Genomic DNA, 15,588 nt, shown 5'->3' with positions numbered 1-15,588 from the left:
ATTTTCTTATTCTTCAGACTGAGAGTCGGGGGAAAGGGTAACGAGAGATATAAACGGTGATGTAGAGAGATATAGACAGTGATGTAGAGAGATATAGACGGTGATGTAGAGAGATATAGACGGTGATGTAGAGAGATATAGACAGTGATGTAGAGAGATATAGAACAAATGAATGAAAGATTTGCAAAAAAGTGACGATGATAAAGGGAACAGGCCATTGTTGGCTGTGGGCTAGGTGAAAACGAGTTACAGACAATGAGACTCAACAAGACAACGTTGTCGCTGGTACGACTTGGGTGGGGGAGGGACGGAGAAAGAGGGGATGCAGGGGTTACTTGAAGATACTTGGAATCAAAATTCATACCACTGGACTGTAAGCTGCCCAAGAGAAATATGAGATGTTGTTTGTCCAATTTCCATGTAGCCTCAGTCTGACAATGGAGGAGGCCCAGGACAGTGGGAGTGGAGGGGGGGGGGGGGGGGTTAAAGTGTTTGGTAACCGGGAGATCAGGTCGGTCCAGGCGGACTGAGCGAAGGTGTTCGGCGAAACCATCGCCCAGTCTACGTTTAGGTCTCAGTTTAAAACCAGCACCTGCAGTTCCATCCCACACATCTGCATGCGCCCAGTTGGCAAAGCTACCTCTTATGCAGCGGTAGAGTTGCTGCCTCACAGCGCCGGAGACACGGGTTCCATCCTGACTACGGGCGCTGTCTGTACGGAGTTTGTACGTTCTCCCCTGACCTGCGTGGGTTTTCTCCGGGCGCTCCGGTTTCCTCCCAAACTCCAAAGACGTACAGGTTAATTGGCTTGGTGGACAGTAATGGTAAATTCTCCCGTGTGTGTGTAGGGTTGTGTTAGTGTGGGGGGATCGGGTGCCGACTCGAAGGGGCTTGTTTCCACTCTGTATCTCTAAACTAAACTAAAACACATGGTTACACCATCTGCTATTTGTATCACTGCATATGATGTTAGCTGTTCCTCATAATATGCATGGAAGTTTACTTTAGTTTTAGTTGAGTTTATTATTGTCACGTGCACCATGATGCAGTAAAGTCCAGTAAAGTCCAATCAAAGATAGTCCGAGGGTCTCCAATGAGTTAGATGGGAGGTCAGGACCGCTCTCTAGTTGGTGAGAGGACGGTTCAGTTGCCTGATAACAGCCGGGAAGAAACTGCCCCTGAATCTGGAGCTGTGCGTTTCCACACTTCTGTACCTCTTGCCTGATGGGAGAGGGGAGAAGAGGGAGTGGCCGGGGTGAGACTGGTCCTTGATTATGCTGCTGGCCTTGCCAAGGCAGCGTGAGGTGTAGATGGAGTCAGTGGAAGGGAGGTTGGTTTGCGTGATGGTCTGGGCTGCGTCCACAACTCCCTACAATTTCTTGCGGGTCTTGGATGGAGCTGTTCCCAGACTGAGTTTAGAGGTCTTATTGTCAGATGTCCCGAAACGGAACAATGAAAATCTTACCTGCAGCAGCACAACACAATATGTAAACATAGTGCTCTGTAAAACCCACAATAAACAACAAAAGAAATAGACATCAGTCTGAAGAAGGGTCTCAACAAGAGACGTCACCCATTCCTTCTCTCCAGAGATGCTGCCTGACCTGCTGAGTTACTCCTGCATTTTGTATCTATCTTCAAAAGAAACATTCACATCTCCAAAGACGTACAGGTTTGTAGGTTGATTGACTTGGTATTAGTGTAAATTGTCCCTCGTGTGTGTAGGACAGTGTTAATGTGCGGGGATCGCTGGTCGGCGCGGACCCGGTGGGCCGAAGGGCCTGTTTCCGTGCTGTATCTCTAAACTAACCTAAACTAAACTAAACTTATTTACATCGGCGAAACCAAGCACAGGCTCGGCGATCGCTTCGCTCAACACCTGCGCTCGGTCCGCATTAACAAAACTGATCTCCCGGTGGCCCAGCACTTCAACTCCCCCTCCCACTCCCAGTCTGACCTTTCTGTCATGGGCCTCCTCCAGTGCCATAGTGAGGCCCACCGGAAATTGGAGGAACAGCACCTCATATTTCGCCTGGGCAGCTTGCAGCCCAGTGGTATGAACATTAACCTCTCCAACTTTAGATATTTCCTCCGTCCCTCTCTTCCCCTCCTCCTTCCCAGATCTCCCTCTATCTTCCTGTCTCCACCTATATCCTTCCTTTGTCGTCCCCCCCCTGACATCAGTCTGAAGAAGGGTCTCGACCCGAAACGTCACCCATTCCTTCTCTCCTGAGATGCTGCCTGACCTGCTGAGTTACTCCAGCATTTTGTGAAATAAACTGAACTAAAAGCATGATGACCGGTGACTGAGTGTTGCTGCCCCTGGTCTGGCGGTGGCCGGTCTCGTGCCCAGCGGCCCGTTCTCCAGTGAGATGATTGGGAGACATGGAGGCCGTTTATCGCCAGTGAGGTGACCATTGTTGACTGTTACTCCCCAGAACGTGATGGAGGCCATGGGAGTTCTGGCCATCATCGTCAACTGCTACCTCATCGGTCAGTGCGGTCAGCTGCAACGCCTCTTCCCCTCGCTCAGCTCGGAGATGGCCATCGTCCTCGTGGTCATCCTGGAGGTAGGGCAGCAGGTCACGGGTCAGGGGGCGGGCCGGGCAGGTCACAGGTCACGGGCCGGGCAGGGGGCGGGCCAGGCAGGTCACAGGTCAGGGGGCGGGCATGGCAGGTAAGGGGGCAGGTCACGGGTCAGGGGGCGGGCCTGGCAGGTCACTGGTCAGGGGGCGGGGCGGGCAGGTCACAGGGCAGGCCGGGCAGGTCACAGGTCAGGGGGCAGGCAGGTCACAGGTCAGGGGGGCGGGCTGGGCAGGTCACAGGTCAGGCTGGGCAGGTCACAGGTCAGAGGGCGGGCCGGGCAGGTCACAGGGTCATGAAATGGGGGCAATGAGGGAAGTGTAGGAAGGAGCAGATTGGTTGGCCGTGGGGGCCAAGTCAGTGGGTGTTTTCACAGGCGGAGATTGATGGATAGTGTCTTGATTAGTGCGGGTGTCAGGGGTTACGGGGGGAAGGCAGGACAATGGGGTTAGGAGGAAGAGATAGATCAGCCATGATTGAATGGCGGAGTAGACTTGATGGGACGAATGGCCTAATTCTGTGTTACAGTGTGGGGTGTGTCAGTGTTCGGTGAGGGGCGTGGGGTGTTTAGGTGAGGGGGCAGGGGTATCAGTGTTATAAGGCAGGGTGCAGGGGGCAGGGGTATCAGTGCTACAGGGCAGGGCAGGGTGGAGGGGGCATGGTGCAGGGGGCAGGGTGCAGGGGGCAGGGTGGAGGGAGGGGAATCAGTGTTATAAGGCAGGGTGCAGGGGGCAGGGGTATCAGTGCTACAGGGCAGGGTGGAGGGGGCATGGTGCAGGGGTCATGGGGCAGGGTGCAGGGGAATCAGTGTTATAAGGCAGGGTGCAGGGGGAAGGTTGCAGGGAGCATGTGGCATGGGCCAGGGGACAGGGTGGAGGGGGCAGGGTGCATGAGGCAGGGTGGAGGGGGCATGGTGCAGGGGTCATGGGGCAGGGTGCAGAGGGCAGGGGGCAGGGGGTAAGGTGGAGGGGGCATGGGGCAGGGAGCATGACGCAGGGTGGAGGGTGCAGGGGGCAGGTGCATGGGGCAGGGGGCAGCCGCTGTGAACTGTGACGCTGTGTTTCTGGTCGGGTGGGCAGCACTTTGCCTTGCTGCTGAAGTACGTGCTGCAGGTGGCCATCCCTGATGTTCCAGCCTGGGTGGCCGAGGAAATGGCAAAGCTGGAGTATCAGCGACGGGAGGCTTTCAAGGTCAGTGTTGGATCCGTGTTACAGCAATGGTGTGGGGTGTGTCAGTGTGGGGTGTGTCAGAGTGGGGTGTGTCAGCGTGGGGTGTGTCAGCGTGGGGTGTGTCAGCGTGGGGTGTGTCAGCGTGGGGTGTGTCAGCGTGGGGTGTGTCAGCGTGGGGTGTGTCAGCGTGGGGTGTGTCAGCGTGGGGTGTGTCAGCGTGGGGTGTGTCAGCGTGGGGTGTGTCAGCGTGGGGTGTGTCAGCGTGGGGTGTGTCAGCGTGGGGTGTGTCAGTGTGGGGTGTGTCAGTGTGGGGTGTGTCAGTGTGGGGTGTGTCAGTGTGGGGTGTGTCAGTGTGGGGTGTGTCAGTGTGGGGTGTGTCAGTGTGGGGTGTGTCAGTGTGGGGTGTGTCAGTGTGGGGTGTGTCAGTGTGGGGTGTGTCAGTGTGGGGTGTGTCAGTGTTACAGTGAGGGATACAGTTTTACACAAGGTTATTCCAGCACTGTGTGTGTGTGTGTGTGTGTGTGTGTGTGTGTGTGTGTGTGTGTGTGTGTGTGTGTGTGCGTGCGTGTGTGTGTGTGTGTGTGTGTGTGTGTGTGTGTGTGTGTAGTGTAATGTGGGGACTGCGTTACTCCAGCACTGTGTGTGTTGTACAGAGACATGAGCGCCAGGCCCAGCACTGCGTGTGTTTGTGTGAACGTGCGTGCGTGCACGTGTGTGTTGGGACTGAGTTACTCCAGCACTGTGTGTGTGCATGCATGTGCGCCAGGCCCAGCACTGTGTGTGTGTACGTTGTGAGTTACAGAGGCATGTGCGCCAGGCCCAGCACTGTGTGTGTGTGTGTGCGTGTGCGTGTGCGTGTGCGTGTGCACCAGGCCCAGCACTGTGTTGTGTGATACAGAGGCATGAGCGCCAGGCCCAGCACTGTGTGTGTGTGTGTGCGTGTGCGTGTGCGTGTGCGTGTGCACCAGGCCCAGCACTGTGTTGTGTGATACAGAGGCATGAGCGCCAGGCCCAGCACTGTGTGTGTGTGTGTGCGTGTGCGTGTGTGTGCGTGTGCGTGTGTGTGTGCGTGTGCACCAGGCCCAGCACTGTGTTGTGTGTTACAGAGGCATGAGCGCCAGGCCCAGCAGCGCTACCAGCAGCAGCAGCGTCGCCGTCGGGAGGAGGAGAAGCAGCGTCAGGATCCACGGGAGAGTTCTGGGAGCCGCAGGGATCGTGAGGGGGGCCGGGACGAGGGGAGAGGCGGGTGGTGGCTCCGCTCCGGGCAGCGGCTCCAGCTCCAGCTCCGGCCCGCTGGACGCTCCGGGTGTCCGGGGTGGGGGCCGGGTGAAGACAGGGGGGGCCGGTGACAAAGCCAAGCGGCCGAGCCTGCTGCTAGCGGCCAACAACGTGCTGAAGCTGAAGCACAACGTGCCGCTGCAGGCGGGCAAGATGTTGGCGGGCACCAGCGGCAGCGCCCCACCCAAGGCCCCGCACTCACTCGCCTCCACCAGCGACAGCAAGCTCCCCGCCTTCCTCACCTTCAGGTTCCTCAAGTCCCCCCCTGCCCCGGGGGACAAGGCCCTAGGGGACAAGGCCCTCTCCCCCACCAAACCCTTCACCCCCGGCAAACTCTTCAACTTCACCAAGTCCGAGCCCGGGGACGGCAGCGATAAACCTCCCCTCGCCCGCTCACACCTCAACGGCATGCCCGAAGACAGCAGCAACCCCCCCCTCTCCTCCTCCCCCCCCCTCCCCCTCCCCCCTCCCCCCGCCAGCCCCAAACGCTGAGACCCCTACCCTCCCCCTCCTCCCCCTCACCCTCACCCCGGCAGCCCCAAATGCTGAGACCCCCTCCCCAGCTCCCCTCTCTCCTCCCCTCTCTTCTTCTCCCCCCCTCTCTCCTTGTCCCCTCCCCCTCTCTCCTTCTCCCCCCCCCTCCCTTCTCTCCCCCCTAATGCTTTGGGTCCTGCGCCCCGGGGGGTAAATCTCTGCATTGATCCCACTACTTCCCTCGTTATCACTTTGTACAAAAAATATTCAGGGATAGAAATCTGTGTTTGTTAAACAGAATTCTCATCTTCTCTTCAGGTTTTTATACAACACGGTCACAGAGGGAGAGGGGGGGGTAGGGATGAGGGGGGGTGAGGGGGGGTGGGGGTGAGGGGGGGGGTGGGTGAGGGGGGCACTCGGTTTTACCAGACGCTGCAATCTCTTGCTTTTTAAAAAAGTTGTGGGGAGAACTTTTAAAGTCAACTTTGTGGCTCGACGGCCCTGGGAAAGAGATGGATGGGAAGGCCATGGGGGGGGAGGCCATGGGGGGGGAGGCCATGGGGGGGGAGGAGATGGATGGGAAGGAGATGGATGGGAAGGCCATGGGGGGGGAGGCCATGGGGGGGGAGGCCATGGATGGGAAGGCCATGGGGGGGGAGGCCATGGGGGGGGAGGCCATGGGGGGGGGGAGGAGATGGATGGGAAGGAGATGGATGGGAAGGCCAAGGGGGGGGGAGGCCATGGGGGGGGGAGGAGATGGATGGGAAGGAGATGGATGGGAAGGAGATGGATGGGAAGGCCATGGATGGGAAGGAGATGGATGGGAAGGCCATGGATGGGAAGGAGATGGATGGGAAGGCCATGGGGGGGGAGGCCATGGATGGGAAGGCCATGGGGGGGGAGGCCATGGGGGGGGGAGGAGATGGATGGGAAGGAGATGGATGGGAAGGAGATGGATGGGGAGGAGATGGATGGGGAGGCCATGGGGGGGGAGGCCATGGGGGGGGAGGCCATGGGGGGGGGGAGGAGATGGATGGGAAGGAGATGGATGGGAAGGAGATGGATGGGAAGGCCATGGGAGGGGAGGCCGATGGATGGGCTTTACACAATGAACCAGTCACCAGCAACACCTTGCTTTGCAAAGTCTGGCTAAACTTCAGTCCTAGTACCGCTGGTAAAGAATTTGAACCATTGTGGGCAATTCACAGGGGAAGGGAGAGAAAGAGAGGGGGGAGAGAGAGGGGGGGGGGAGAAGGAGAGAGAGGGAGGGAGAGGGAGGGAGAGAGAAAGAGAGGAGGGAGGAGAGAGAGAGGACAGAGGGCGCTGCACTGTAAGGAGTTTTTGTACGTTCTCCCCGTGACCTGCGTGGGTTTTCTCCGAGATCTTCGGTTTCCTCCCACTCTCCAAAGACGTGCAGGTATGTAGGTTAATTGGCTGGGTAAATGTAAAAATTGTCCCTAGTGGGTGTAGGATAGTGTTAATGTACGGGGATCGCTGGGCGGCACGGACTTGGAGGGCCGAAAAGGCCTGTTTCCGGCTGTATATATATGATATGATATGATATGATAGAGAGGGAGAGTGAGAGAGAGGGGGGGGAAGGAGAGAGAGGGAGAGTGAGAGAGGGGGGGGGGGAAGGAGAGAGAGGGAGAGTGAGAGAGAGGGGGGGGAAGGAGAGAGAGGGAGGGAGAAGGGGATGGGGTGGAGAGATTGTGTGGTCAATAGTTAGAAATTGGGTTCCCGTGATTGTGAAAAGCCTAGCTATGTGCGGCACTGTAGTAGCACAGCGGTAGAGTTGCTGCCTCACGGCGCCAGAGACTCAGGTGTGACCCTGACTACGGGTGCTGTCTGTGCGGAGTTTGTACGTTCTCCCTGTGACCGCGTGGGTTTTCTCCGGGAGCTCTGGTTTCCTCCCACATCCCAACGATGTGCGGGTTTGCAGGTTAATGAAGCAGAGGTCAGCAGGTCGTTGTTGAGTGCAGGTGTCGGGCTACGGGGCGAAGGCAGGAGAATGGGGTTGAGGGGGAGAGATAGATCGGCCATGATTGAATGGTGGAGCAAAGTCGATGGGCCGAACGGCTAATTCTGTTCCTATTACGGATGATCTAATGAGAGTCTAGACCAAGGAACGTGATCTCTGGATGAGGGATCAGCCATGTAGGACTGAGCTGAGGAACATTCCCATCTCAGGTGATTGGGAATCCTTAGAATTCTCTGTTCCAGATGGGGTTACTGTTGAGTTGGAAAGACATTTGGACAGGTACATAGATAGGGCAGGTTTAGAGGGATCTGGGCCAAACGCAGGCAGGTGGGACTAGTGTAGATGGGGCATGTTGGTCGGTGTGGGCAGGTTGGGCTGAAGGGCCTGTTTCCACACTGTATCACTCTTTGACTCTAAGTTTAGAGGGATAAGGGTCAAACGCAGGCAGGTGGGACTAGTGTAGATGGGGCATGTCGGTCGGTGTGGGCAGGTGGGACTAGTGTAGATGGGGCATGTCGGTCGGTGTGGGCAGGTTGGACTAGTGTAGATGGGGCATGTTGGTCGGTGTGGGCAGGTGGGACTAGTGTAGATGGGGCATGTTGGTCGGTGTGGGCAGGTGGGACTAGTGTAGATGGGGCATGTTGGTCGGTGTGGGCAGGTGGGACTAGTGTAGATGGGGCATGTTGGTCGGTGTGGGCAGGTGGGACTAGTGTAGATGGGGCATGTTGGTCGGTGTGGGCAGGTGGGACTAGTGTAGATGGGGCATGTTGGTCAGTGTGGGCAAGTTGGGCTGAAGGGCCTGTTTCCACATCGTGTGACTCTATGAGTGTTGTCCACAGTGGGAGCAAACGGGTTGGCCTTTGGGGAACAAGACCGTGGAATGGACTAACAGGATGGGCCACAACCTTCAACGGTAGGGCTAGCTCGAAGGGCCGATGAATGGCCTCCTGCGCCACAAATTCCCTCGTGCGCGGCTGCTGAAGGGCGTGGATGAAGGGCCGTCTCGGGAGGTCCGCGACCAGGGTGGGCCGTGGTCCACCAGACTCAGAGGCGGATACAAGAGCCTTGGCTTGCCTGCCGGCTCCCATTGCATGTTCATGGGTCGCAGAAGGTATCATGAAACGCTGGAGTAACTCAGCGGGTCAGGCAGCATCTCTGGAGAGAAGGGATCGGTGACAAGTCCCCTGACATCAGTCTGAAGAAGGGTCTCGACCCGAAACGTCGCCCATCCCTTCTCTCCAGAGATGCTGCCTGACCCGCTGAGTTACTCCAGCATTTCGTGATACCTTCGATTTGTTCCAGCATCTGCAGTTATTTTCCTACACGGGTTCCTGATCTCGTTCACGCCCCCTCTCCTTGCCCCTGATGGTTTACCTCGCCTGCATCCATCACAAGTACTTTCATCAGCAATTTATCGTTAGTGATCAAAGAATACAACTAAGAAAACTCCATTGTACTTAGAGGATCTCGTGTAGGGCCTGTCAGGGGTGATGGTGGTGAACCTGTGGAATTCATTGCCTCTGAAGGCAGTGGAGGACAAGCCAATGGATATTTTTCACGGCGGAGTTTGATTATATTCTTGATCAGTGCGGGTGTCAGGGGAGAAGGCAGGAGAATGGGGTTGAGAGGGGAAGATAGATCAGGCACAATTGAATGGCGGAGTAGACTGGATGGGCCGAATGGCCTAATTCTGCTCCTATCACTAATGAACTTACAACTTTGCTGCATATGCTGCATGTTCTGAGGGTTGGTCACAGTTCATAGTTGTTCAACAGAAAAGGAATACTGAGATTGTCAAGGCAAGAGTTGGACGTGTTGTTGGTATGGAGGCTGAGTGAGATGGATCTCTCCAGAGATGCTGCCTGCCCCGCTGAGTTACTCCAGCATTTTGCGTCTACCTCCAGGCTAGTTTAGTATATTATCGTCATGTGTACCGAGGTACAGTGAAAAACGTTTTTTGTTGTATGGTATCCATCCGCAAAGAGGCGATACGTGATTAATGAAAAGGCAATACTGTATAATCGAGCAGTCCACAGTGTAGAGATACGGGGTAAAGGGAATACCGGTTAGTGCAAGGGCCAGTACGGTCGAGGCGCGGTGGTGCAGCGGGTAGAGCTGTTGCTTCACAGCGCCGGAGACCCGGGTTCCATCCCGACTACGGGCGCTGTCTGTACGGAGTTTGTACGTTCTCCCCGTGACCGGCGTGGGTTTTCTCTGGGTGCTCCGGTTTCCTCCCACACTCCAAAGACGTGCAGGTTTGTAGGTTAGTTGGCTCGGTGTATGTGTAAATTGTCCCGAGGTGTGCAGAAGTGGACAAGATGGCACCATCAGCCAACAATGCTGAATCAGTGGGGATATTCTGTGACTTCCCGGGGAAAGTGGAGACTGAGAATATTATGACTTCATTCATTGTGTTCATAAGTTCTAGGAGCAGAATTAGGCCATTTGGGGCATCCAGTCTACTCCGCCATTCAATCATGGCTGATCTATCTTTCTCCCTCATTCCCCCATTCTCCTGCCTTCTCCCCTGACACCCATACTAAGCAAGTGTGCAAGTTTCCATTATTAACTCTGACCCTTTTGAATGATCGTCCGCTTTTAATAAGGGAGCACATAATTAAAACACAAACTTTATTTGAAAAGGATCGAGCAAGTTCAACCTCTGCAAACGCTCACGTACAATGTAGAATTGTCATCTGTCCTGCGGTTAGTTAGTATTCAGCTAAAGGGTCATTTGGGGAAGAATAGTTTCTTAAAATAAAATCTGCAATTTTAAAAAATCTTTCATTTCTACAGCACCTCAGAATGTCCCAATTTGAAGTGTATTGTTGTAATATGGTCAACTCGGACAAAGTAAGATCGCACAACTACACCAGAAGATAATGACTTCACCTTCTCCTAGCTAACAATGATCTATTCTACATGTTCCTTGAACTACATCCCCCTTTGATGTCCCGTTTTCACACCTGACACTTCCTTGTCTCTGTGTCTCCCTCTCCCAACTCTCGGTCTCAGTCTGAAGAAGGGTGTCGGCCTGAAACGTCACCCATTCACTCCTTCTCTGTAGAGATGCTGCCTGTCCCGCTGAGATACTTCTGCCCTTTGTGTCCATCTTCAATGACTAGAACCTGATTCTTCAGTCTCAGTAGAGGGATAGATGTTGGGTACAGTTCCCCCCCAAAGTAGCTGCTGCAGGATCTTTACAACCCCCCGAGATGGCACACTTGCCTAAGTGGTCACGGTGGCGCAGCGGTAGAGTTGCTGCCTCACAGCGCCAGAGACCCAGGTTTGATCCCGACTACGGGCGCCGTCTGTACGGGCGGAGTTTGTACGTTCTCCCCGTGACCTGCGTGGGTTTTTTCTCCGAGATCTTCGTTTTCCTCCCACACTCCAAAGACGTACAGGTATGTCGGTTAATTGGCTGGGTATAAATGTAAAAATTGTCCCTAGTGGGTGTAGGATAGTGTTAGTGTGCGTGGATCGCTGATCGGCACAGACTCGGTGGGCCGAATGGCCTGTTTCCGCGCTGTATCTCTAAACTAAACACTAAACTAAGGCTTCTCATTTTATTTGGATGATCAGCACAAACATCATAGTATGTCATTGTTCATTTAAAACTGCGCTACTTCCAGCACAGCCTCTAAGAGTACCTGTCCTCAGTAATACATCTGCTCTCAGAGGGAATCACACCTCAAGTAATGTATGGAGTGGTTGCATGGATACATATACAAATTAGGCACGAGAGTACAACTGCCTCACAGCGCCAGAGACCCGGGTTCCATCCCAACTACGGGTGCTGTCTGTACGCAGTTTGTACGTTCTCCCCGTGACCTGCGTGGGTTTTCTCCGGGTGCTCCGGTTTCCTCCCACACTCCAAAGACATACAGATTTGTATGTTAATTGGCTTGGTATAATTGTAAATTGTTCACAGTGTGTGTAGGGTGATGTTAGTGTGTGGGGATCTCTGGTCGGCGCGGACTCGATGGGCCTGTTTCCACTCTGTATCTGAACTCGACCCACTGAGTCCGCACCGACCAGCGATCCCCGAACACTAACACTATCCTACACACACCCACTAGGGACATCTTACATTTATACCAAGCCAATTAACCCTACAAACCTGTCCGTCTTTGGAGCGTGGGAGGAAAACGAAGATCTCGGAGAAAACCCACGCAAGTCACGGGGAGAACGTACAAACTCCGTACAGACGGCGCCCGTAGTCGGGATGGAACCCGGGTCTCCGGCGCTGTGAGGCAGCAACTCTACCGCTGCGCCACCGTGCTGCCCTTCTGTCGACTCGAACAGCCTATGCAAAAAATAGTGACCATTGTGGACCGACTGTGTTTAAGAGCAGATTGATGTAACATAATGTGGAATTACGATTTATTCTACGGTTAGTTGGGATTGTGCTAAAGAAAATTGCTCAGGATGATTAAAGGAGAAGGGCCATTGTGAAGACAAGGATGCAATGTAAATACGTAACCTCAAGGCATATTTACAACGTAACAAAGTACCAGCGAAACAAGTCTGATCATCACTGCATCCTCTTCCATTTTACTGATGTACAGAGGTTTTTAATTAAGTTTCTATTTCATGCAAAAGGGTTTATTTATTTTGTCATATTTTTGTAATGCTGCATAAGGAACAATAAAACTGCACAGAAACAGCTTGGGTTGTGTCGCACCTTGACCAGTGTGGGCACTGTCCACACACTGCGATTAGCCACGGCCATGGTTTACAGATGACCAAGATCCTAGAGGTTGTAGGAAGACACAGGACGGTGTGGCAGCGCAGCAGCAGCAGAGACCCAGCCGGGTTCCATCCTGACCACGGGTGCTTGTCTCCGCGGAGTCTGTGCGTTTTCCGAGATCTTCAGTCTCCTCCCGCACTCCAAGGACGTGCAGGTTTGTAGGTTGACACGAAGTGCTGGAGTAACTCAGCGGGTCAGGCAGCATCTCTGTTCCCACACATTTGGCCGCTGCACTGCGACTTCTCAAGGTATGTCTACTTTGAACAAGTCCTCCTCCTCTCTCCGACGCGAGTTCAGCAACATCCTCTCTCGCTGGGCCCCCTCTGTGATTCCTCCTGCCCTCCGACAACAATCTATCTCCGTCCCCCGACATCAGTCTGAAGAAGGGTCTCGACCCGAAACGTCGCCCATTCCTTCTCTCCAGAGATGCTGCCTGACCCGCTGAGTTACTCCAGCATTTTGTGTCTACCTTCGATTAAAACCAGCATCTGCAGTTTTTTTCCCCCTAGTAAGGTTTGTAGGTTAATTGCCTTCTGCGAATTATAAATTGTCCCTTGTGTGTGTGTGTGTGTGTGTGTGTGTGTGTGCAGTGTGTGTGTGTGTGTGTGTGTGCAGTGTGTGGGGATCGCTGGTCAGTGCAAACTCAGCGGGCCGAAGAACCTGTTTCCACGCTATTTCTCGAAACTAAACTCGGAGGGGAAGGGGATAGAGGTCCAGAGGCCATGTCAAACCTGCCACCAGTGGAGCGACGTGTCAAGGCTGCAGAAGAGGCAAGAGTTGAAGGAGAACAGAAGTCTCAGGGTTTATGGGCATGGGAGAGAGGACACAAGGTGCAGGATTAGCTCAGTGGGTCAGGCAGCATCCCTGGAGAACATGGATAAGTGATGTTTCATAAGTTCTAGAGGAGAATGAGTCCATTTAACCCCATCATGTCTACTCTGCCATTCAATCATGGCTGATCTATCTTTCTCTGCCAAGCCCATTCTCCTGCCTTCTCCTCATAACCCCTGACACCTCAGTTGAGACCCTTCAGACTAACAAAAGTAAGGTGGGCTAAGACCATGGAGACTTATGGAATCAACACAGAAATAGATAGAATTTGTTTACACCTGGCAGTGTTTGATCAAGAGCCAGCATAGGACAGTGAACATGGGGCGATGGGTAAATAGAACCTGCTGCGATATGTAAATAGGTGGCGCGGCGGGTAGAGCTGCTGCCTCACAGCGCCAGAGACCCGGGTTCCATCCTGACTACGTATGCTGTCTGTACAGAGATTGTGCGTTCTCCCCCGTGACCTGCGTGGGTTTTCTCCGGGTGCTCCGGTTTCCTCCCACACTCCAAAGACGTGCAGGTATACAGGTTAATTGGCTGTGGTAAAAATCGTGTCCCTAGTGTGTAGGATAGTGCTAGTGTGGGCCGAAGGGCCTGTTTCCGTGCTGTATCTGGGGAAGAAGTGCTGGGACTTTAAACGTCAGATCATAAACCAACATCCAAACTGGATCCTCAGTGTATTCTCTATCTGGTAGGGAATATTAAGTGCAATGTGTAGGAAGGAACTGCAGGTGCTGGTTTAAACCAAAGATAGACACAAAATGCTGGAGGAACTCATCGGCACAGGCAGGATCTCTGGATGGCGTTTCGGGAAGAAGGGTCTCGACCCAAAATGTCACCCATTCCATCTGAGCTGAGATGCTGCCTGTCCCGCTGAGTTCCAGCATTTTGTGTCTTTCTAATATTAAGTGCAAGTTGGATGGCGAGATGGGTAGAGGTTAAAAGGGCAAGGTGAGTTATGTTGAGTCCCCGCAAGTTTAGACTACTTTAAACTTTAGAAATACAGCGTGGAAACGGGCACATCTGGCACAACAGCCACATGAGGGCGGTCACGGGCACATCTGGCACAACAGCCACATGAGGGCGGTCACGGGCACATCTGGCACAACAGCCACATGAGGGCGGTCACGGCGGCGCAGCGGTAGAGTTGCTGCCTTACAGTGAATGCAGCGCCGGAGACCCGGGTACCATCCCGACTATGGGCGCCGTCTGTACGGAGTTTGTACGTTCTCCCCGTGACTGTGTGAGTTTTCTCCGAGATCTTCGGTTTCCTCCCACACTCCGAAGACGTACAGGTTTGTAGGTTAATTATCTTGGGTTTGTTTACTTGGTATAAGTGTAGATTGTCCTTAGTGTGTGCAGGCTTGTGTTAATGTACGGGGATCACTGGCCGGCAGGGACTTGGTGGGCTGAAGGGCCTGTTTCCGCACTGTGACTCTAAACTAGACATCAGCCTGTGACCAGTGAGCACCCTGTACACAAGCACTGTCCCACACACCAGCGGCAGTTTACAGGTTCTTTTACAGAAGCCAATTGCCATAGAGGGAGTACAGAGAAGGTTCACCAGATTGATTCCTGGGATGGCAGGACTTTCATATGAAGAAAGACTGGATAGACTCGGCTTGTACTCACTGGAATTTAGAAGATTGAGGGGGGATCTTATAGAAACTTACAAAATTCTTAAGGGGTTGGACAGGCTAGATGCAGGAAGATTGTTCCCGATGTTGGGGAAGTCCAGAACAAGGGGTCACAGTTTAATGATAAGGGGAAGTCTTTTAGGAACGAGATGAGAGTTTTTTTTCACACAGAGTGGTGAATCTGTGGAATTCTCTGCCACAGAAGGTAGTTGAGGCCAGATCATTGGCTATATTTAAGAGGGAGTTAGATGTGGCCCTCGTGGCTAAAGGGATCAGGGGGTATGGAGAGAAGGCAGGTACGGGATACTGAGTTGGATGATCAGCCATGATCATATTGAATGGCGGTTGCAGGCTCGAAGGGCCGAATGGCCTACTCCTGCACCTATTTTCTGTTTCTAACCTACAAACCTGTACGTCCTGTGGAGTGCGGGAGGAAACCAGAGCACCCGGAGAAAACCCACGCGTTGACAGAGAGAAGGTACGAACTCCGTACAGACAGCACCCATAGTCAGGATGGAACCCGGGTCTCTGGCGCCGTGAGGCAGCAACTCTACCGCTGTGCCACCGTGCTGCCCCCAAGTACTTGAGTGGAATGTGAAGCCTCAACCATCTGACTCAGAGGTGGAGGTGGGACCGCTGACATCCACAAAGAGAGAACATACACAGTTCACAGAGGGACAATGCCAAGTGCATTAGAATGTAGCAAGTTAATCTGCCATCACATAACAGGTGAGGTGACAACGGTGGATTAGTTTTTTGTGGGAGGTTAGATAAGCAGAGGGAGAGTTAAAGTCCACCACCGATTGTCCAGTACCTGGCAGTCCGACACCTCCTTGAATCGGGACAAAATTACCACAGCGCAGTCTGTACTTATAGAAACAGAAACAT

The sequence above is a fragment of the Rhinoraja longicauda genome, chromosome 28, assembly GCF_053455715.1.
Source record: "Rhinoraja longicauda isolate Sanriku21f chromosome 28, sRhiLon1.1, whole genome shotgun sequence".
In the NCBI taxonomy this organism is placed as follows: Eukaryota; Metazoa; Chordata; class Chondrichthyes; order Rajiformes; family Arhynchobatidae; genus Rhinoraja; species Rhinoraja longicauda.
The sequence above is the reverse complement of the archived record's forward strand: the minus strand, read 5'-3'. Positions refer to the sequence as shown.